Source organism: Chlorocebus sabaeus, chromosome 20 (genome assembly GCF_047675955.1).
Source record: "Chlorocebus sabaeus isolate Y175 chromosome 20, mChlSab1.0.hap1, whole genome shotgun sequence".
Taxonomy (NCBI): Eukaryota; Metazoa; Chordata; class Mammalia; order Primates; family Cercopithecidae; genus Chlorocebus; species Chlorocebus sabaeus.
Genome location: NC_132923.1, coordinates 101,853,887 through 101,879,048, shown reverse-complemented (window position 1 = coordinate 101,879,048; position 25,162 = coordinate 101,853,887).

Below are 25,162 nucleotides of genomic sequence, written 5' to 3'. Positions count from 1 at the left end.
ATTTCCAGAGTCTCACTCTTTCGCTCAGGTTAGAGTGAAGTGGCGTGATCGTGGCTCACTGCAACCTCCTCCCCCTGGGTTCAAGACACTCTTCTGCCTCAGCCTCCGGAGTAGCTGGGATTATAGGCACCCACCACCACGCCCAGCTAATTTTTGTATTTGTAATAGGGACGGGGTTTTTCCATGTTGGCCAGGCTGGTCTTGAACTCCTGACATTAGATGATCCACCCACCTCGGCTTCCCAAAGCCCTAGGATCATAGGCTTGAGCCACCACATCTGGCCAGGTTATTTTTATAATGAAGAAATAAATGCATTTTTTTTAAAGTTCTGCTCAAGAACAAATCCAATGCATTTTCTTATATATTAACTTAGGTTGGAAGTTCGGCTGCAATAACAAAAAGAAACAAAACCAAATTTCAAACATGATAGAAGTTCTTTCTCTAAAAAGAGTATAGACAGGCCAGTTCCATTGGCTCATGCCTGTAATTCAAGTGTTTAGGAAGGCTGAGGCAGGAGGATCACCTGAGGCCAGGAGTTCGAGACCACCCTGGGCAACATAGTGGGACCCCCCCATGTCTACAAAAAATTTTAAAAATTAATGGGATGTGGTGGCATGTGCCTGTAATTCCAACTATTTGGGTGGCTGCAGTGGGAGGATCTCTTGAGCCCAGGTGTTCAAGATTACAGTAACTTGTGATTTCACCATTGCACTCCAGTCTAGGGACAAAGCAAGACCCTGCCTCTAAAATAGCAACAGCTGGGCGCGGTGGCTCATGCCTATAATCCCAGCACTTTGGGAGGCCGAGGCGGGTGGATCACGAGGTCAGGAGATCAAGACCATCCTGACTAACACGGTGAAACCCAGTCTCTATGAAAAATACAAAAAATTAACCAGGCGTAGTGGCGGGTGCCTGTAGTCCCAGCTACTCGGGAGGCTGAGGCCGGAGAATGGTGTGAACCCAGGAGGCAGAGCTTGCAGTGAGCTGAGATCACGTCACTGCACTCCAGCCTGGGCAACAGAGTGAGAGTCCATCTCAAAATAATAATAATAAAAATACATACATACATACATACATACATAAAATAACAACAAAAAAATAAAAACAAAAACAAAAGGTCTAGACAAAGCAGTTCGGGCCTGGTTGAGCAATTTGCTTCACAAGATTAGTAAGAGGTCCAGGTTTCTTCTATCCTATAGTTCTGTGTTCCTTAGAAAAGTAGCTTCCCTAGCTACTGTGGAAGTTTCTGTGGTTGCATAGGTATAGGTACTCTAGCACCTGCCATCACATCCACATCCATTGGGAAAGGGAGGATATACTCTTTGCTTCTAAAGACACACCTGGAAGTTGTACATTTCACTCATCCTGCTCATATTCCATTGGCCAGAACCTAGTCACATGGCCACGTCTAGTTGCAAGGAAGGCCGAAAAATGTGGTCTTTTACTAGGCAGCTCTGTGCTCAGCTAAAATTTCTGTAACTATCAAGGAAGAGCAGGCTGCCTTTGGGGGAGCCAATCAACAGTCTCTGCCAAAGCTGGGTTGCAATTATCCAACCATGAAAGATGGACATGGAAAACCCAGAAATCTCACACTCTAGTGGCTATTAACTATTACCTCCATGTTACCATCAAAAATGTCAGTGTGAACACCAGACATTTCTTTCTTTTTTTTTTTTTTTGAGACAGTTTTGCTCTTGTTGCCCAGGCTGGAGTACAGTGATGTAATCTCAGCTCACTGCAACCTCCGCCTCCTAGGTTCAAGCAATTCTCCTGCCTCAGCCTGCAGAGTAGCTGAGATTACAGGTGCCCGCCACCACGCCCAGCTAATTTTTAGTATTTTTAGTAGAGACGAGGTTTCACCATGTTTGCCAGTCTGGTCTTGAACTCCTGACCTCAGGTAATCCACCCACCTCGCCCTCCCAAAGTGTTGGGATTACAAGTGTGAGTCACCGTGCCTGGCCAGACATTCCTTTCTAATGTCATCTGGCTGCCCACTGCTAAGGATATTACACCAACAACTTTCACTCCACAGAGTCACCACCTTCATGCCATTTCCACCTTTCTTTGTCCAGTCCCACTTTCCATTACCCTTCCACTCAGGAGAAAAACTAAACTCCTCAACTCACTTGAAGTAGTTTAGCCACAGTCATGCCCTTAAGGTTTCACCTTCTACTCCAAGAAGATTTTACCAAGATATTTTTCCAAAGAAACACCTTCCCTTAGCCGGGCGTCGTGGCTTACGCCTGTAATCCCAGCACTTTGGGAGGCCGAGGCGGGCGGATCACAAGGTCAGGAGATGGAGACCATCCTGGCAAACATGGTGAAACTCAGTCTCTACTAAAAATACAAAAAATTAACTGGGCGTGGTGGCAGGCAAGCTGAGGCAGGAGAATGGCGTGAACCCGGGAGGCGATGGAGCTTGCAGTGAGCGGAGATCGCGCCACTGCACTCCAGCCTGAGAGACAGAGCGAGACTCCGTCTCAAAAAAAAAAAAAAAAGAAATACCTTCCCTTACAAAAATGGTTTTTTTTTTTTTTTGAGATGCAGTCTCACTCTGCCTCCCGGGTTGCAGTGCAGTGGCAGGATCCAGGATCACTGCAACCTCCACCTCCCAGGTTCAAGCAATTATCTTGCCTGAGCCCCCAGAGTTGCTGGGATTACAGGCATGTGCCACCATACCCGGCTAATTTTTTGTATTTTTGGTAGAGATCAGGTTTCACCATGTTGGCCAGGCTGGTCTCAAACTCTTGACCTCAAGCGATCCGCTCACCACGGCCTCCCAAAATGCTAGGATTACAGACATGAGCCACCACATCTGGCCACAAAAATTGTTAACATTTTCAGCACCTCTTCACTAAAACGTCATCTCCACCAACAGACTCCTGTGTTTCTTCACATGGCCACCAGGAGCATAGGCTGAAAATTATTTTTCACAGCAGACTTCCTGGCCCCATATGAGACTATAAACGTTTGAAAATGTCGTTCTCCAGTGCCTGCAGTTTTTCTCCTATATCCTTCTCCTGTCCCTCAACCTCTTCCCTCTCTCCTTTCCCACCATAGGCTGCTCACCCCACAAGCCTTCTTCTTGCCTTTGCTTTCCCAAAACAATTCAGCAACTACATTTAACTGAGATATAAATAACAGTGGGATGTCTGGTTACTAATTTCAGAGCCATATACATTTTAACAAGAACTAAAGACTGAAGCCTAGAAAGTGAATGTCTAAATGGGAGAATTCCATGGTTCTTGGGGGAAATTCCCTCATCTTTCATATCATTCAGGCAAAAGAATGAAGTAAAAATGGGCTTTTACTGAACAGCTTTGTATGGAAAGCCTGTATGCACTAGCATTGTACACAAGACTTTCACTTGTCAGTGTATTTAATTCTCACGATAATTATGGTGGCATTATGCCTATTTTGCACATTAATTGAGGCTCAGAGTGATTAAACAATTTGAACCCAGATCTGTCTGATTTCTCAAGCCTGTATTGTTTCCACTATAGCAGCTGTTAACATTTATCTAAACCAAAGAAATTAAGGATTGCTACAATCTCAAGACCTCTAGAACCACCCTCAGGCAGAGTGGTTGCAAGAGATCAGTAAATTTTTTTTTTTTTCCAGATGAGGTCTCGCTGTGTCACCCAGGCTGGAGTGCAGTGGCAAGATCGTGGCTCATGGCAGCCTCCACCTCCTGGGCTCTAGTGATTCTCCTGCCTCAGCCCCCCAAATAGCTGGGACCACAGGCATGCACCACCATGCCCAGTGAATTTTTGTATTTCTTTGTAGCGACAAGGTTTTGCCAAGTTGCCCAGGCTGGTCTCAAACTCCAGAGCTCAGGCAATTCGCTTGCTTCAGCCTCCCAAAGTGCTGGAATTACAGGTGTGAGCCACTGCTTTTGGTGAGATCAGTAAATTCTGTACCCAGACAGACCCAGTCATTTTTTTTTCAGTGTTTCTCAAAAAGTGGCCTACAACCAGAATCACCAGGGTTCATTAATAAAAATGTGGCTTCCTGAATCCTTTCCTAGACTACCAAATCTGACCTCTGGTGGCAGAGCCTGTGAATCTGGACTTTAAATATGACTTTCTAAAACACACTAAGTTTGCAAATCGCTGCTTTAGTGAATAAACAGAAAAGAAAAGCTGTCATCCTACTTCCTACGACTGCCCATATTTTTGTAATTTTACAGCTTATTCACACTCTTGTCAGAGGCTGGGAACCAGAAAGGCTAGGATTCATTCTCCTAAATTATTCATTTAACAATTATTTATTGCATGCTTTCAAATGTGCCAGGCATAGGAAAGCAAACACATTGCTTTTGAAATGTATTACAAGGGAGGGCAAAAGACTGTCGGAAGATTTGAAAGCAATGGTTAAGAAATTAGCTTTGAGAAATTATCTGAATGGCTGGGTCATTCCCATGGACTCTCAGGGTCCCCAGAGAGGTAGCTGCAATAATCTGAGACTGCACTGGAATTGTTGGTTACACCTGTGCTCTCATGTTACAGGCTGGCCTGGAGGATATTTGTCCACATATGCTGGTCAAAGATGGAGAAGCAGTAGAAGTGTTTCTCTTCTGCTACCAGTGAATAAGCCAGATCTTAGCTTTTATCTTGCTGGAAAGAGATGCATTTCTATATTTGGAGTGGATCCAAGTTTTGTAGGGCCTGAGCTTTTGCAATTCCAGAGGCCCTTTCCAAGAAAAAGAATACAAAATTATGACTACAGTATTAAGTATGCACGTGAATATTTGTTTGGAATGAGAAAAGACATCAAGACAAATTATTGAAGACAGAGATTCAGATCCCTCTTTTCTGAGATATTCCAGGCAATTTTTCAGAAATGCTTATGCAGAAATTCTTCTTGATTGCAAACTGCTTCCTCTCCTTATCTAGAGCAGACTACAACTCCTAGCAACTCCCATCTCTCAGGGGAGCCCCTGCAAGTGAGGGGCCCTGAAACTTAAGCTCCATTAACTTCAGAATAAATCCTCCTTCCCTCCTTCTCCCTTACAGGGCTTGGTACTAATCTTTTTTTTTGTTTGTTTTTGTTTTGTTTTTTTTTTTTGTTTTTTTTTTTTGAGGCGGAGTCTCGCTCTGTCGCCCAGGCTGGAGTGCAGTGGCCGGATCTCAGTTCACTGCAAGCTCCGCCTCCCAGGTTCACGCCATTCTCCTGCCTCAAGACTCCCGAGTAGCTGGGACTACAGGCGCCCGCCACCTCGCCCGGCTAGATTTTTGTATTTTTTAGTAGAGACGGGGTTTCACTGGGTTAGCCAGGATGGTCTTGATCTCCTGACCTCGTGATCCACCCGTCTCGGCCTCCCAAAGTGCTGGGATTACAGGCTTGAGCCACCGCGCCCGGCCTTCTTTTTTTTTTTTTTTAAAAGACAGCCCAGACTGGAGTGCAGTAGCAGGATCTCAGCTCACTGCAGCCTCGACCTCCCAGGCTCAAGCCATCCTCCTGCCTCAAAACCCTCCTCCACCCACCCCCTTGAGTAGCTGGGATTACAGGCTAGAGCCATCATACCCAGCCTTGCTGCTAATGTTTGCTTCACTGGCCTTTGCTGTAGGCTAGCTCCCATGAATATGTACAAGGCCAGTTGTTTCACTGATTTAGCTAGGCAGCAGTCTCTTTTTCTTTTTAATTAAAAAGAAACATTCTTTTTAAATGTAGAGATGGAGTTTGGCTACAGCCTAGGCTGGTCTTGAGCTCCCGGGCTCAAGCAGTCCTCCCGCTTTGGCCTCCCAAAGTGCTGGGATTACAGGTGTGAGCCGCAGCACCTGGCCTGGGCAGCAGTCTTGACAGAATAAACTCTGATGATGGTGGGGTATAGGTAGAGAAGATTGATTACTTAATCTAAGACAGTTATCTCACCCTGTTCACCCTGGGGAATCTACAAGCAGCAAAGGGAGCTTACATAGTTTACATTATTTGCTACAGTCAGGCTGTGCAAGCTGGAAAACAACATTCTTTTGGCTTAAATTTATTAATTCAGTTAGGTTGCAAGGGGTATCTCTCCTCTGCTACCCAGAAGTCCTCATAGACTGTTATCTTTTTTTTTTTTTTTTTTTTTTTTGAGACAGAGTCTCTCTCCGTTGCCCAGGCCGGAGTGCAGTGACACGACCCCAGCTCACTGCAACCTCGCCTTCTGGGCTCAAGCGATTCTCCTGCCTCAGCCTCCCAAGTAGCTGGAATTATAGGTGCCTGCCATCACACCCGGCTAATTTTTGTATTTTTAGTAGAGACAAGATTTCACCATTTTGGCCAGGCTGGTCTTGAACTACTGGCTCAAGAGATCCACCCACCTTGGCCTCCCAAAGTGCTAGGATGACAGGCGTGAGCCACTGCACCTGGCCAACTGTCATCTTATATGGGTAATACATACCAGGAAGGAGAATAATTTCTTAGTAAATGCATTTTGTTTAATAGATAAAAACATGATGTTCAAGAGAGGGGCGGTAAAAAGGTTGAGATCTAATAATCTGGTCCAAGCACCTCACTTTAGACACGATAAAACTGAGGCCAGAGAAAGGAAGAAATGTGTTCAAAACCATAAAGACAGGCAGTAGCATAGCCAAAATAGAATGTCTCACCCAGGTTTCTTGTTTGACCAGACAACCTTCCCAGTTCAAAATTCTAGTTTCTGATAAAAGGCAGAGGAATGAGTCAAAAAGCCAAGGAGAATAATCTCCTGTTAAATTAACTTTGGAGCTATCGATGGTCTGGTTGGGAGGTGATAGGCCAGGCTACTTCTCTGCTGAGAGGAGTTATTTTTCTGCTGGAGAGTTATTTCTGTAACTTGTATTAAAAGCCTTTACCATATGTATGTGTCTTGATCCCGGAATTCCATTTCTTGGAATTTATTGTAAGGACATAATCAGAATGAGCGCAATGATGTATATACATTGATGTTTATTGCAGCATCATTTTCAATTTTTAAAATATAGGCCAGGCGTAGTGGCACATGCCTGTAATCCCAGCACTTTGGGAGGCCGAGGCAGGCAGATCACGAGGTCAAGAGACTGAGACCATCCTGGCCAACATGGTGAAACCCCATCTCTACTAAAAATGCAAAAATTAGCTGGGCGTGGTGGCGCGTACCTGTGGTCCCACCTACTTGGGAGGCTGAGGCAGGAGAATTGCTTGAACCCAGGAGGCGGAGGTTGCAGTGAGCCAATATCGGGCCACTGCACTCTAGCCTGGTGACATAGCAAGACTCCATCTCAAATAAATAAATAAATAATAAAATAAAATATAAATATATTGACCCGGCACAGTGGCTTACACCTGTAATCCCAGCACTTTGGGAAGCTGAGGCAGGCAGATCATTTGAGGTCAGGAGTTTGAGACCAGCCTGGTCTACATGGTAAAACCCCGTCTCTACTAAAAATATGAAAATTAGCTGGGCGTGGTGGTGGGCACCTGTAATCCCAGCTACTTGGGAGGCTGAGGTAGGAGAATCACTTGATCCCAGGAGGCAGAGGTTGCAGTGAGCCGAGATTGGGCCACTGCACTGTCCAGCCTGGGCGATAGAGCAAGAGTCAGTCTCAAAATAAATAAATAAATATAAATATAAACAATTTTAAATGTTAGTTACAGAAAACTAAAATATAAATTAATATGAGTCGAACTATAATGAAACTCAGTGATCCTTTTCCTATCAGTCCCTGCCCACTAGCTTAACTTCCCAGAACGTCAACTGTACTACCTATATACTTTTTCTGATATCTACTTTCATATCTCTTAATCATGTACTGATACACTATTTTTTATTCCTCTTCTTTTATTTTTATTTATTTTTAATTTATTTTTATTATTATTATTTTTTGAGATAGAGTCTCACATTGTTGCCCAGGCTGGAGTGCAGTGGCACAATCTCAGCTCAGGGCAACCTCCACCTTCCAGGTTCAAGTGATTTTCCTGCCTCAGCCTCCTGAGTAGCTGGGATCAGGGGCACCTGCCACCACATCAGGCTAATTATTTTTTATATTTTTAGTAGAGACAGGGTTTCACCATGTTGGCCAAGCTGGTCTCAAACTCCTGACCTCAGGTAATCCACCTGCCTTGGCCTCCCAAAGTGCTGGGATTACAGGCGTGAGCCACTGCGTCTGGCCATTATTTATTTATTTATTTATTTTTGAGACGGAGTTTCGCTCTTGTTGGCCAGCCAAGAGTGAAGTGGCGCAATCTCGGCTCACTACAACCTCCACCTCCTGGGTTCAGGTCATTTTCCTGCCTCAGCCTCCGACGTACCTGGAATTACAGGCATGCCCCACCATGCCTGGCTAATTTTGTATTTGTAGTAGAGATGGGATTTCACCATGTTGGCCAGGCTGTTCTCGAACTCCTGACCTCAGGTGATCTGCCTGCCTTGGCCTCCCAAAGTGCCCAGCCTTCTTCTTTTTAGAAACAGGACCTTACTCTGTCATCCATGGTGGATGGAATACCATGGCGTAATCCTGGCTCACTGCAGCCTCAACCTCCTGGGCTCAAGTGGTTCTCCCTCTGCAGCCTCCTGAGTAGCTGGAACTATATGCACACACCATCATGCCCAGCTAATTTTTAAATTTTTGTGTAGAGGTTGGGGAGGGGAGGGGGCATGGATCTCACTATTTTGCCCAGGCTGGTCTTGAACTCCTGACCTCATGAGATCCTCCAGCCTTGGCCTCCCAAAGTGCTAAGATTATAAGCATGAGCCATTGTTTCCCAGCCATGATTTCTAAACTACAGACATTATTCATTGACTTCTTAAGGTAAGTGAGAATTTAATTCGTTACACACACCACTCCCTCTTCCTCTTTTCATTCTCCCAGTATCACAATTGTTCAATAAATCAGTAATGAATATTTGCATTATTATGGTTTCATAAGCATTATTTACTTCTGTGCCAGTGAGTATACTCTGCAATTTAGTTTTTGTCCTATTGTATTTTCCTACAGGTATTGCTTCACTTTTAAATTTGCTTAGTTTCCCTTATTCATACGCTCAGCTTTCCTTATGTGTTCCACGATACACTGTATGCCTATCAACACTATTTTTCAACTGATCAAATCAATTCCATTTCCCCGTCCCCCACCGACATCTCTATTCCATAGCCCGGTACTACCACATTCTACAGTAAGAGCTAGATGTTTAGGTCTGCGACAAGATATTACCACTGGACTTCTTTTCACCATTTTCTTGTGTTGTGTCTTCTGCTTCCTTGATCTTATTTCATTCTCTTCGTAGGATTATTCACTTATTTTACTGGAGCACATCTCCCAGTTGCTTCTCTATTGAAGAGGGTTTCTAAGGTAAATCTACTGAATCTTTATAAGCTGAAAATGTTTTGGCCAGGTGTAGGGGCTCACACCTGTAATCCCAGCACTTTGGGAAGCTGAAGCAGGTGGATTATGAGCTCAGGAGTTCAAGACCAGGCTGGGCAACATGGCAAAACCGTGTCTCTACTTAAAAAAAAAAAAAAATTAGCCAGGTATAGTGGTGCATGCTGTAGTCCCAGCTACTGAGGAGGCTGAGGTGGGAGGATCATTTGAGCCCAGGAGGTGGAGGTTGTGATGAGTCAAGATCCACTGTACTTCACTCCACTGCACTCCAGCCTGGCCATCAGTGTGAGACTTTGACTTAAAAAAAAAAAAAAGAAAAAGAAAGAAAGAAAATGTCTTTATTCTATTCTCACACTTAATAGTATGGCTAGTTGAAGAAAGTTAGATTGATCTGCCCGTTTTTCCCCGCTCAGTGTTTGAAAAGGTTTGTTCGATTGTCTTTCAGCTTTCAATGTTACATTCTGCTTTCAAAATGTCATCTGTTTTCTCTCTCTGGAGACTTAGAGAGTTTTTTTTAAAAAATATCTTGTAGTTTGAAATTTTTAGACGATGTGCCTCAGGCTGTAGAGATGGGGTCTCACTATGATTCCGGGCTTTTAAAATTCATATGCTGGGCCCATTGGCAGGCTCTTTCAATCTGGAAACAATTTATCTTAACAAAAAAGTATATAAAATATCAATTGTGCACAAATTTCTTCACACAAAAATATTAATAATATGGCTTGATTCCCTTAAACTTTTCTATATTAAATTATAAAGCTTTCCAGAGTTTCAAGATGTAGACTAGAAAAGGAAACATTTATTGAGATTACAAATGACCAAAGACATACCGAAAACTCTTTAAAATTATTATATTGTGGCTCATGCCTGTAATCCTAGCACCTTGGGAGGTCGAGGTGGGCAGATCATGAGGTCAGTAGATCAAGACCATCCTGGCTAACATGGTGAAACACCATCTCTATTAAAAATACAAAAAATTAGCAAGGCGTGGTGGTGGGGGCCTGTAGTCCCAGCTACTTGGGAGGCTTGAACCTGGGAGGCAGAGGTTGCAGTAAGCCGAGATCGTGCCACTGCACTCCAGCCTGGGGGACAGAGCGAGACTCCATCTCAAAAAATAAAAAAATTATATTGATGAGTCACTAACTTCAAGTGGAGTTATAACACAATGATACCACAGTCCATGTCAAACACACTCATTTCCTAATTTTTCTTTTTCTCACATTCTCATCATGTTAATTAATTAATTGATTTTGCATTTCTTTGGTTCTTGAGATGTGTACATGTGTTTTTTTTCAAATTCTTAAAACCATTTAATTTGATGAGATCCTATAATATATTAATATCTTCCATTTAAAATGTTTTAAGTTTTAAAGACTGGAACTTGGAGGAATCTTAGAAACTTGCATTCTTACATATTCCCAGAGTGAAACAATTCCTTTGAATATTTGATGCCTCAGTTAATTTTGAATTATCTCATAGATTTTGTCTGACTTGCACTTATAGCCTAAATGATCATTCTAACTTTTTTTTTTTTTTTTTTTTTTGAGATGGAATCTCACTCTGTCGCCTAGGCTGGAGTGCAATGGCACAATCTTGGCTCCTTGCAATCTCCACCTCCCGGGCTCGAGCGATTCTCCTGCCTCAGCCTTCCAAGTAGCTGGGACTACAGTCACCCGCCACCATGCCCGGCTAATTTTTGTATTTTTAGTAGAGATGGGGTTTCACCATGTTAGCCAGGCTGGTCTCGATCTCCTGACCTCGTGATCCTCCCGTCTCGGCCTCCCAAAGTGCTGGGATTACAGGTGTGAGCCATTGTGCCCGGCCCATTCTACTAACTTTTGAGCAGTAGGATTCTCTGGGGGAGTATAAAAAGGCTCATGAGATCAAATCTGGATGATAAAGTCAGAAGGTTATGGAGAAAAGACTAGATTTCCCTAGTAACAAATTTTCTCCAGGTATTGGTAACAATAACAGTTAGGACATCATAATACTAGTATTGTTTATTAACAACCATTCTGAGATGTGTCTAAATCCCCTTGTTGTACTTTACAATGCTTCCCTATTCAAACCTGTTCACTGAATACATACTAAGGGAAGGCTTTCCTATTTATTGCGGTCCTCGTACTGGATAGAAAGTCTTGACTGCCAGTTGTCCGGGTTCTTGGCACATTGAACAAAGAATAGAACAAAATGCAGAAACAAAGCAGCAAAAGAACAAAGTAATGAAAGCACAGATTTATTGAAGTGAAAGTACACTCCACAAAGTTGGAGACCACTGGAGCAAGAGCCCTGATTGTAATGTTCTTTGGGATTTTTATTGAATTAAAAGAGCGTGGTAACACCCCTAAGCACCCTTTAGAGACCTCTGATTCATATATGTTACATCCTCCACAAATGAAGACTTCTGCCCAGGACCAGTCAGAGGGAGGATTCTGCCCAGGACCCATCAGAGGCATCCTGCCTGTGATGTGTATGCAAATGAAGGTTTCAGAATAGACCAATTACAGACATTCCTGTTCAGGATGTAGGGGAGGAGAGGTTCAGAAAGTGGGGGACATTTGGTCCCTCATAACTTTGTCGTGGAAAGGTGGGGTTTTTCTTTTAGTCCAGTTCCAAGAAGAGAGCCATGGGTTGGCCTTAGGCTTCCTGTCTCCAGACCCTATTCTCCCACCTCAGTCCTACAATGTGCCTGGCACTAGGCTAGACATCAACAGACATGATCTTACTGAATCTTCCCAGGAACTTACAAGACAGGTGTCCTTATTCCTACTTTACAGATGAGGAAACTGAAGTTGAAAGAACAGCTAACTTGCCCAGCTCACCCAAGGAAGCACTGTGCTAAGTATGCAGTAAGAGAAACAGGTTCTTACCCTGGGAATTTTTACAATCTAGTGAAAAGACAGACGCACAAATGACTAAATAGAGAACAAAGAAAATAAGTAGAAAGGTAAAGGGACAAATAAAATGCCCAGAGAGCCTATAGGAAGGGAAATTTTATCCTGATTTGGTGAGGGACAGGTGTTTGTGCTGAATCCTAAAGGACAAGTAGGATTTTTTTTTTTTTTTTTGAGACGGAGTCTTGTTCTGTCACCCAGGCTGGCGTGCAGTGGCGCCATCTCGGCTCACTGTAACCTTCGCCTCCTGAATTCAAGCGATTCAGGCACCTGCCACCACACCCAGCTAATTTTTGTATTTTTAGTAGAGACCGGGTTTCACCATGTTGGTCAGGCTGGTCTTGAACTCCTGACCTCAGGTGATCCACCCGCCTCGGCCTCCCAAAGTGCTGGAAATACAGGTGTGAGCCACCACGCCTCGCCCAACAAGTAGGATTTTAACAGAATGAAAAGGGGTTCCCAGAATGTGGCTTGAGCAAAATCATAGAAGTGTGAAAGTGTATTTTGTGTGTGGAGTACAACAAATGTCATTGTGGTTAGAACACGGAGAAGGCAGAACAAAACGGGGAAATAGGGCCAGATCATGAATGGTCTTGAAGGCCATGTTGTGGAGTGTGGACTTGTTTCTAAAGGCAGAAAAGACATAAGCAGAAATGAGGACAAAACTATTATGCCAATGCCTAATTTAGAGCAATGATCCTCAAGGATTCTGGATTCTGGAGAATCCTTGAGATCTTTTCAGAGGGTTCATGAAGTCAAAACTATTCTTATACTAATGATGATAATAATAATACATTATTTGCCTTTAAAAATCGTGATAAAGGCTGGGCCATGGTGGCTCACGCCTGTAATCCCAGCACTTTGGGAGGCCGAGGCGGGTGGATCACGAGGTCAGGAGATCGAGACCATCCTGGCTAACACGGTGAAACCTCATCTCTACTAAAAACACAAAAAATTAGCTGGGCGTGGTGGCAGGCACCTGTAGTCCCAGCTACTGGGGAGGCTGAGGCAGGAGAATGGCGTGAACCCAGGAGGCAGAGTGTGCAGTGAGCCGAGATCCCTCCACAGCACTTCAGCCTGGGCGACAGAGCGAGACTCTGTCTCAAAAAAAAAAATTGTGATAAAAATAAAAAATGTACCATCTTTGTACATTGAAAATTTTAAAATTTTATTTATTTATTTTTTTAGAGATGGGGTCTTGCTATGTTTACTAGGCTAAAGTACAGTGGAGAATCACGTGATCATAGTGCACTACAGCTCCACACTTCTGGCCTCAAGTGATCTTCCTTCCTCAGCTTCCCACGTAGCTGGGACTACAGACAGTATTTGTTGCCAATAATAAATCCAAGCTTTCACATAAAATTAGAATCTTGGAAAAATTGTATTTGCCATCATGAGGTTGACAGCTTTGAGATACTGAAGGTTTTTATTATATTAATAAGGTTGATTGTGATATTAAGTAATAAGACTTTTAAATGTCTATAATGATATATGCATCACTGCATCCAGCTTACCTTTGTAGATTTTTAAATGTGTAATTCAGTAGTGTCAAGAATATTCACATTATTGTGCAACAGATCTCTAGAACTTTTTTCATTTTCCAAAACTGAAAATCTATACCCATTAAACAACTCTTCATTTTCCCCCTCCACAAGCCCCTGGCAGCCACAATTCTACTTTATCTTGCTGTGTATTTAACTACTTGGGATACCTTTTAAAGGCAGGCTTTCTGAACCTATTCTGGTTTGGGGCTTCCTTGATGCATTTGTGTTTTGTTTTGTTTTGAGACAGAGTCTCACATTGTCACCCAGACTGGAGTACAGTGGTGTGATCTTGGCTCACTGCAAACTCTGCCTCCCAAGTTCAAGTGATTCTTCTGCCTCTGCCTCCCAAGTAGCTGAGATTACAGGTGCCTGTCACCACAACTGGCAAGTTTTAGTATTTTTAGTAGAGATGGGGTTTCACCTTGTGGGTCAGGCTGGTCTCGAACTCCTGACCTCAAGGAATCCACCCGCCTCGGCTTCTCAAAGTGCTGGGATTACAGACGTGAGCCACTGGGCCTGGCCGTTGATAAACTTTTTTTTTTTTTTTTAAATCTCGTATAATTGGAATCATATGGAAGTTGTCTTTTTGTAACTGGCTTATTTCACTTAGCATAATGTCCTCAAGATTCATCCATGTTGTAGTATGTGTCAGAATTTCCTTTTTAGGCCAGGCACAGTAGCTCATGCCTGTAATCCCAGCACTTCAGGAGGCCGAGGCGGGTGGATCACCTGAGGCCGGGAGTTCGAGGCCAGCCTGGCTAACATGGCAAAACCCTATCTCTACTAAAAACACAAAAATTAGCAGGACGTGGTGGCAGGTGCCTGTAGTCTCTACTTGGGAGACTGAAGCAAGAGAATTACTGGAACCTGGGAAGCGGAGGTTGCCATCAGCTGAGATGGCACCACTGCACTCTATCCTGGGTGACAGAGTGAGACTCTGTTAGAAGGAAAGAAAGAAAAGAAAAGAAAGAAAGAAGGAAGGAAGGAAGGAAGGAAGGAAGGAAGGAAAGAAAGAAAGAAAATAATTCCTTCTTTTTAAAGTCTGAATATTCCATTGTATACATATATACACCACATTTGGTTTATCCATTCATCTGTGATGAACATTTGGATTGCTTCCACTTCTTGGCTATTGTAAATAATGCTGCTATGAACATGGGTATGCATATATCTCTTTAAGATCCTGCTTTCAATTTCTTTGAGTATATACTCAGCAGTGGGATTGCTGGATCATACAGTATTTTCGTTTTTAATTTCTGGAGGAACTGCCATACTGTTTTCCATAGCAGCTACACCATTTTCTATTCTATTTGCCTTTTTAACTGGGCTGACATTTGCATTGATACTGCAAGTCAATGGCAGGTTTATCTGCTGGACCTTAACACAGTGGCGCCAAGCTGACCTTGTACTCGAGTTTTAGTATTTTTAGTAGAGATGGGGTTTCACCATGTGGGTCAGGCTGGTCTCGAACTCCTGACCTCAAGGAATCCACCCGCCTCAGCTTCTCAAAGTGCTGGGATTACAGACGTGATTGCACCCTTTGCTGACACCTTTACTGACACAGTAAAACAAATGTTCTTGACGAAACAGTAAAAATTATTAATTTTAATTTTATCAAATCTCAACACTCAATACATGTTTTATTTTTTTTGAAACTGAGTTTCACTCTGTCACCCAGGCTGGAGTGCAGTGGCTCAATCCTGGCTCACTGCAATCTCCGACTCCCAGGTTCAAGCAATTCTCCTGCCTCAGTCTCCTGAGTAGCTGGGACTACAGGCACGCACCGCCATGCTCAACTAATTTTTGTATTTTCAGTAGAAACAGGGTTTCACCATGTTGGCCAGGCCTGTCTGAAACTCCCGACCTCAGATGATTCACCTGCCTTGGCTTCCCAAAGTGCTGGGATTACAGGCGTGAGCCACCACTCCCGGCCAAGACATGTCTTCTTAATAAAGTACTTCTGCTGTATATCCAAGCATAATAATTACTTTAAGGAAAAGCTCCTGTGGGATTGGATCCAGTTCTAGGAACAGAATAACTCTTTTTTCTTTTTCTTTCTTTTTCTTTCTTTTTTTTTTGAGACAGAGTTTCGCTCTTGTCACCCAGGCTGGAGTGCAATGGTGCGATCTGCAGTCACTGTAACCTCTGCCTCCTGGGTTCAAGAGACTCTCCAGTCTCGGCCTCCCAAGTAGCTGGGATTACGGGCACCCACTACCATGCGCAGCTAATTTTTGTATTTTTAGTAGAGACAGGGTTTCACCATCTTGGCCAGGCTGGTCTCAAACTCCTAACCTCAGGTAATCCACTGGCCTTGGCCTCCCAGAGTGCTGGGATTACAAGCATGAGCCACCTTGCCCGGCCCTTTTTTTTCATAAAACACCATTTTTACTTGAAAGAATGACTGACAGATAAACTATGATTATACAGACTTGGGTATTTGGCAGACATTTTTCTCAAAACTGAGTGAAGTGAGACCATTAATTCATGGAAAACAACTGATAGTATTCGTTGCCAATAATAAATCCAAGCTTTCACATAAAATTAGAATTTTGGAAAAGTTGTATTTGCCATCTTGAGCTTGACAACTTTGCAATACTGAAAGCTTTTATTATAAGATTGGTTGTGATATTATGAATGAGATTTTTTAATGTTTATAATGATACTAATGAATGAGATCTTTTATTTGAAAGATTGGCATAACTCAGTGAATCAATACTTTCCAAATGCATGGTGTTACAAAATTATTCATGGGTAGAACATTCACTCAAGTTACAAGACAGACTGATGGACTTTGATGTAACAGAATACCAAAAATTCACTGGTGTGGTTTCAGATTCCACATTGAAACTACCCTTTAAGAAACTACAATTTCTTGGCCAGGCACGGTGGCTCACTCCTGTAATCCCAGCACTTTAGGAGGCCGAGGCAGGTGGATCACTTGAGGTCGGAAGTTCAAGACCAGCCTGGCTGGCTGGGCACAATAGCTCACGCCCATAATCCCAGCACTTTGGGAGGCTGAGGTGGGTGGATCACCTGAGGTCAGGGGTTCGAGACCAACCTGACCAACATGGTGAAAACCTGTCTCTACCGAAAACACAAAATACTAGCCGGGCATGGTGGTGGGTGACTGGAATCCCAGTTACTCGGGAGGCTGAGATAGGAAAATCACTTGAACCCGGGAGGTGGAGGTTGCAGTGAGCCGAGATCACAACATTGCACTCCAGCCTAGGCAACAAGAGTGAAACTCTGCCTCAAAAAAAAAAAAAAAAAAGACTAGCCTGACCAACATGATGAAACCCTGTCTCTACTAAAAATACAAAAAATTAGCCAGGCGTGGTGGCATGCACCTGTAATTCCAGTTACTCAGGAGGCTGAGGCAAGATAATAGCTTGAACCCAGGAGATGGACGCTACAGAGAGACGAGATCATGCCACTGCACTCCAGCCTGCGTGACAGAGTGAGATACTGTTTAAAAAAAAAAAAAAAGAAGGAAACTACAATTTGTTGATTATTGGTATAATACCAAAAAAAATTCACAATTATTTAAAAAGAGACTTTTAAGATTCTTTTCCCTTTTCCAATAACATATCTGCATGAGACCAGATTTTCTTCATATGCTTCAACCAAAACAGTATATCTCCATAGACTGAAAACAGAAGATATGAGAATCCAGCTCTTTTCTATTAAGCGAGACATGAAAGAACTTCACAAAACATGGCCAGGCACGGTGGCTCACGCCAGTAATCCCAACACTTCGGGAGGCCGAGGCAGGCAGATCACCTGAGGTCAGGAGTTTGAGACCAGCTTGGCCAACATGGCTGAAACCTCATCTCTACTGAAAATACAAAAATTAGCTGGGCTTGGTGGTGGCCGCCTGTAATCCCAGCTACTCAGGAGGCTGAGGCAGGAAAATCGCTTGAACCTGAGGCAGGAGAATCAGCCACTGCACTCCAACCTGGTGACAGAGTGAGACTCCATCTCAAAATACAAAACAAAACAAAAAACCAAAAAAAAAAAAGTAAAATATGCCATTTTTTTCACTAATTATTATTTTGGAAAATATAATTATTTTTCACATAGTATATTATTTATATAAACATACAATGGGTTTATTGCTATAATTTTAACTGAAGTAATAAATATTTTTAAACTTTCTCAGTTTTAATTTCAAATATGGTAAATAGGCATTAAACAAAAGTGCTACAGTTTTTTGTTTTCTAATTTTTAATTTTTGTGGGTACATAGTATGTGTATATATTTATGGTATATATGGAATATTTTGATACAGAGATACAATGTGTAATAATCACATCAGGGTAAATGAGGTATCCATTAATCTCAGCCTTTATCCTTTGTTTCACAAACAATACAATTATTTATATATTTTATATATATATATATATTTTTTTTTGAGACGGAGTTTCCCTCTTGTTGCCTAGGCTGGAGTGCAATGGCATGATCTCAGCTCACCACAACATCTGCCTCCCTGGTTCAAGTGATTCTCCTGCCTCATCCTCCCAAGTAGCTGGGATTACAGGCATGTGCCACCATGGCCTGGCTAACGTTTTTTCGTATTTTTAGTAGAGATAGGGTTTCTCCATGTTGGTCAGGCTGGTCTTGAACTCCCGACCTCAGGTGACCCCCCCACCTCAGCCTCCCAAAGTGCTGGGATTACAGGCGTGAGCCACTGTGCCTGGCCTACCGTTATATTCTTTAAGTTATTTTTAAATGTACAATTAAATTATTATTGACTAGTCACTCTGTTGTGCTATCGAATACTAGATCTTATTCATTCTATTTCTTTGTACCCATTAATCATCTCCCTCCCCACCCCTACCCCACAACTACCCTTTCCAGGCTCTAGTAACCATCATTCTATTCTCTATCTCCATGAGTCCAGTTGTTTATTTATTTATTTATTTATTTATTTATTTATTTATTTATTTTGAGACGGAGTCTTGCTCTGTCGCCCAGGCTGGAGTACATTGGTGGGATCTCTGCTCACTGCAACCTCCACCTCCGAGGTTCAAGTGATTCTCTTTCCAGGAGGCAGAGGTTGCTGTGAGCCGAGATCGGGCCATTGCACTCCAGCCTAGATGACAGAGACTCCATCTCAGAAAACTAAGCAAAAGAAAAGAAATGCTACTGATTTTTTGTATGTTGATTTTGTATCCTGAAACTTTACTGAATTTATTTATCAGTTCTGACAGGTTTTTTTGGTGTAGTCTTTGGGATCTTCCACATATAAGATCATATCATCTGCAAACAAGGAAAATTTGACTTCTTCCTTTCCAATTTGTATGCCCTTTATTTCTACTTTTTTTTTTTTTTTTTTTTTTGAGACGGAGTCTCGCTCTGTTGCCCAGGCTGGAGTGCAGTGGCCGGATCTCAGCTCACTGCAAGCTCCGCCTCCCGGGTTCACGCCGTTCTCCTGCCTCAGCCTCCCGAGTAGCTGGGACTACAGGCGCCCACCATGTCGCCCGGCTAGTTTTTTGTATTTTTTAGTAGAGACGGGGTTTCACCGTGTTAGCCAGGATGGTCTCGATCTCCTGACCTCGTGATCCGCCCATCTCGGCCTCCCAAAGTGCTGGGATTACAGGCTTGAGCCACCGCGCCCGGCTGCCCTTTATTTCTTTTATTTATTTATTTATTTATTTATTTATTTATTTATTTATTTATTTATTTATTTATTTTGAGACGGAGTCTTGCTCTGTCACTCAGGCTGGAGTGCAGTGACGCAATCTCGGCTCACTGCAAGCTCTGCCTCCTGGGTTCGCGCCATTCTCCTGCCTCAGCCTCTTGAGTAGCTGGGACTACAGGCACCTGCCACCGCGCCCAGCTAGTTTTTCGTATTTTTAGTAGAGATGGGGTTTCACCGTGTTAGCCAGGATGGTCTCGATCTCCCCGACCTCGTGATCTGCCCGCCTCGGCCTCCCAAAGTGCTAAGATTACAGGCGTGAGCCACCACGCCCGGTCATAAGTCTTTATTTCTTATTTCTTTCTCTTGTCTGATTGTAAAGCTCTACAGTTTTTTGTTTGTTTGTTTATTTGTTTGTTTTTAGATGGAGTTTCACTCTTTTGCCCAGGCTGGAGTGAAGTGGTACAATCTCTGCTCACTGCAACCTCTGCCCCCTGGGTTCAAGCAATTCTCCTGCCTCAGCCTCCCAAGTAGCTGGGATTACAGGCACCTGCCACCATGCCCGGCTAATTTTTGTATTTTTAGTAGAGACAGGTTTCACCATGTTAGCCAGCTGGTGTTGAACTCCTGACTTCAGGTGATCCACCCACCTTGGCCTCCCAAAGTGTTGGGATTACAGGCATGAGCCACCGCACCAAGCTGGGCTTTACAGTTTTTAAGAGTGCAAAGGGGTCCTGATACAAAACAGCTTAAGAACCAGTGATTTAGAGACCAGGTGCCACATGCTGAGAACTGTTTGGTTTTTTAAAAAAAGTAATTCTAAAGGTGGTATACAGAAAAGCTGAAAGTTAAAAAAGAAAACAAACAAACTGGAGGCAGGGAGACCAGTGAGGAACCCACTGAAATAATTCTAACGAACATTTTACAATTTCAATGCAAAGTGGAGGCAAAAGGCTTCAACTCGGTAGAAACTTTAAGAATGCTCAAAACTACAAGAAGAACAATTTTTCACCTAATTGATGATTGGCAACACTCAAGAAGTCTGGTAATACATTTTGTCAGTGAAGGTGCAGAGAAACACTTTCATACATTACTGGTATACGTACATGCCTTTACAAAATATTAGTATCTGTTAATAGTTAAAATGTACATGTATGTTGAATCAGAAATTCCATTTTTAGAAACGTATAATACAAATATATGCACATTTGTTCAGAATTACGTATATATATGGGATTTGTCTTGCAAAAAATGGAGGCTTTCTAAAGGTCCATAGAGGATGGTTAAATAAAAAATGATAATGCATAAGTGGTATAGTAGGATGCTCCTGAAAAGAATGAATCAGTTTTATGGGTACTAATATAGAATTATCTTCAAAAAATATTGTTATTGGCCGGGCGCGGTGGCTCAAGCCTGTAATCCCAGCACTTTGGGAGGCCGAGACGGGCGGATCACGAGGTCAGGAGATCGAGACCATCCTGGCTAACACGGTGAAACCCCGTCTCTACTAAAAAATACAAAAAAATAGCCGGGCGAAGTGGCGGGCGCCTGTAGTCCCAGCTACTCGGGAGGCTGAGGCAGGAGAATGGCGTGAACCCGGGAGGCGGAGCTTGCAGTGAGCCGAGATCCGGCCACTGCACTCCCGCCCGGGCGACAGAGCGAGACTCCATCTCAAAAAAAAAAAAAAAAAAAAAAAAAATTGTTACTGAGGCCAGGCACATGGCTTATGATTATAATCCCAGTACTTTGTGAGGGTAAGGTACGAGGATAGCTGGGGCCCCGCAGTTTCAGACCAGCCTGGGCAACACAGTGAGACCCAGTTTCCCTAAAAAAAAAAAAAAAAAGCCGGGTGTGGTGGTGCATGCCTGTGGTCCTAGATGTTCGGAAGGCTGAGGTGGAAGGGTTGCTTGAGCCTGGGAGGTCAAGGCTGCAGTGTGCTATGATCGTACTACTGCCTTCCTGTTTGGGCAGCAGAACAAGACCTTGTCTCCAAAAAATATACATATATATTGTTGGTGAAAAAAACAAGGTTGAAAACAATATGCATTATATGTTATCATCTATGAAAAATCGTGTATGTGGGCCAGGCGCGGTAGCTCATGCCTGTAATCTCAGCACTTTGGGAGGCCGAGGCGGGTGGATCACCAGGTCAGGAGATCGAGACCATCCTGGCCAACACGGTGAAACCCCATCTCTACTAAAAATACAACAACAACAAAAAATTAGCCGGGTATGGTGGTGGGCGCCTATGGTCCCAGCTACTCAGAAGGCTGAGGCAGGAGAATGGCGTGAACCCAGGAGGCGGAGCTTGCAGTGAGCCGAGATCGTGCCACTACACTCCAGCCTGGGCAACAGAGTGAGACTCTATCTCAAAAAAAAAAAAAAAAAAAAGGAAAATTGTGTGTGAGTGTGTGTGTGTGTTAGATGTGTAGCTTCTGGTAAGATATACAAGCAACTCATAACAGTGGCTGCCTGTGGAGAGGAGAACTAGATTTCTGGGAGACAGTAATGGTAGACTTACCTTTCACTGTATAACCTTTGGTATCTCTTAAAAATTTCACATCAGGTGTATGCATTATTATTAAATGTTTTAACTTAAATAATTATGACACAAATAATTCCAATGACCATTGATGAGGTTCTTAGCAATGGTAGATGCAGTGAAAGAACTGCTGGAAACAGGTATGAAGGACATTGCAAGGCAGAATTACTTGGTCTTGATAATGAATTTGATTTTGAAGGTGTGAGTGGTGATGGGGTTCAAAGAAAAGAAAAAGAGAACTTAATCGTAATTTAGTTTTCCAGATAGAGTGGCTTAAGATGCCACAACCATGAAAGAAAAACAAAGAGAGAAGCAGGTTTACTTGCAGTGGTGGGAGGGAGAAAAGAGATTATGAGTTTCAGACCCAGATTCTCCTATCATTTATGGAGGATGCATCTGTAATTTAGGAAATGCTGCTAAATGTATTTTCACAAACATAGTCTCTTTTCATTTATTTATTTTTGAGACAGGGTCTTGCTCTCTTGCCCAGAGTGGAGTGCAGTGGGATAATCACAGCTCACTGCAGCCTCTACCTTCTGGGCTCAGGTGATCCTCCTGCATCAACCTCCCAAGTAGCTGGGACTGCGGGCAAGTGCCACCAAATCCAGCCAATTTATATTTTTTTATTTTAGAGACAGTCTCGTCATGTTGTCCAGGCTGGTCTCCAACTTCTGGGCTCAAGCAATCCTCCCGCCTTGGCCTCCCAAAGTGCTGGGATTACAGGTGTGAGCCACCGTGAGCGACCTGTCTCTTTAATTCATACAAAAACAAACAAATGAACAAACAAACAAGCAAACAAAACAATCTTATGAGGTAGGAATTAATATCCCCATTTTATGGATGACAAAATAGCCTCATAGATGTTAAGAAATGTATATAAGGTTGAACAGCTATTTAAGTGGCAGAGGCTGGACTTTAATGGAAGCTGGTCCATTTTGTTGTTGTTTTTCATCAAGACGGAGTCTCGCTCTGTCATGCAGGCTGGAGTGCAGTGTTGCAATTTTGGCTCACTGCAACCTCTGCCTCCCGGGTTCAAGCGATTCTCCTGCCTCAGCCTCCCGCGTAGCTGGGATTACATGCATGCACCATGACGCCTGGCTAATTTTTGAATTTAGTAGACATGGGGCTTCCCCATGTTGGCCAGGCTAGTCTCTAACTCCTGACCTCAAGTGACCCACCTGCCTCGGCCTCCAAACTGGTTTTAGACTGGCAGAAGTGGAGGCTGTGGAAACAGGATTTGGAGTGGAACAGACTTGGGTTCAGTTCCCAACTCTGTTCATTTCCAGCTTGCTGACCTTGAGCAAGTTACTTCGCCTTTCTAAATCTCAGTTTCATCCTCTGAGTAATAAGGTTGGAATTAAATCATGTATCTAAAGCTTGGGCAGATACACGATTGCTTAGTAAACAGCTGCTCAAATTTTGTATTGATTGGACATGGGAAATGTTAGATCAGTAAATTTACATTAAGAACTTTGGATCTGAGCCGGGCATAGTGGCTCACGCCTGTAATCCCAAAAATTTGAGAGGCTGACTCGTGGATCACTTGAGGCCAGGAGTTCAAGACCAGCCTGGCCAACATGGCAAAACCCTGTCTCTACTAAAAATATAAAAAAAATAGTGGGCATAGTGACGCATGCCTGTAATCCCAGCTACTTGGGAAACTGAGGCATGAGAATAGCTTGAACCCGGGAGGCAGAGGTTGCAGTGAACAGATATCGCATCACTGCACTCCAGCCTGGGCAACAGAAGGAGACTCTGTCTCAAAAATAAATAAATAAATAAATAAATAAATAAATAAAAAACAACAGCAACAACAAAAAACTTTGGACCTGTAATTAATGAGAGAGGAATATAGACTTTTTTTTTTTTTTAAATGGAGTCTTGCTCTGTCGCCAGGCTGGAGTGCAGTGGCACAATTTTGGCTCGCTGCAACCTTTGCCTCCTGGGTTCAAGCGATTCTCCTGTCTCACCCTCCCAGCCGCCTGAGTAGCTGGGGCTACAGGCATGTGCCACCATGCCCAGCTAATTTTCATATTTTTAGTAGAGACGAGGTTTCACCATGTTGGCCAGGATGGTCTTGATCTCTTGACATCATGATCTGCCCACCTCAACCTCCCAAAGTGCTGGGATTACAGGCGTGAGCCACCGCGCCTGGCCATGGCATATAGACTTAACTCACATAATGATCATTCAGTTTATGACTTTTTGCCATAATGGCTCTTGGAAAATTATTTCACCTTTCAGTCAGTAATTGATTTTTCCCCTAGTATTATTACTTTTTCACTTAAAAATGCACTAAAAATATGCTATGAGAAGTAATATTTCTTTTCTTTTCTCTTTTTTTTTGTAGTCAGGGGTCTTGCCTTGTTGCCCAGACTGGTTTCAAGCAATCCTCCCATATCTACCTCCCAAAGTGCTGAGATTATAGGCATGAGCCACTGTGCCCAGCCAGAAGTGATATTTCAATACAGGCAAAGATACATTCACTACTCGGTGCTGCAGATTTTAGTCAGAGAATATTATATGAACAAATTTAAATTGTGCTTTATGTTTGGATAAACACAAAATGTTTTGTTTTGCTTATATATGCCAAGCGAGAGAAAGGAGGAGACGCTATCATCTATGACTCTTCAGTCATTGTACATGCATGTCATTTCCATTTCTTAAGGCACTTTTATACTTAGACTTTATTTTGCTCTAGAGGAGTTTTTCTGTGTAATAAATTTATTTTTTAAGTGCATTTTAAGGGCAAGACAACCATGAGCCCTTAAAAGATGTAAAAATTAGTGAAAATGGGACAGGCGCGGTGGCTCACGCCTGTATTCCCAGCACTTTGAGAGGCCAAGGCGGGCGGATCATGAGGTCAGGAGATTGAGACCAACCTGGCTAACACGGTGAAACTCCATTTCTACTAAAAAATACAAAAATTTATCTGGGCATGGTGACGGGCGCCTGTAGTCCCAGCTACTTGGGAGGCTGAGGCAGGAGAATGACATGAACCCAGGAGGCGGAGCTTGCAGTGAGCCGAGATTGCGTCACTGCACTCCAGCCTGAGTGACAGAGCAAGACTCCGTCTCAAAAAGAAAAAGAAAAAATTAGTGAAAATGAACCCCCCTAAAAAAGGATGTATCTTCCACAGAATAACTCCCTTGTACATTTATTCACCCCCCACTTTCCATAATCAAGTCTTCCTATGGTCAGTTTAATAGAGTTAATTGAAT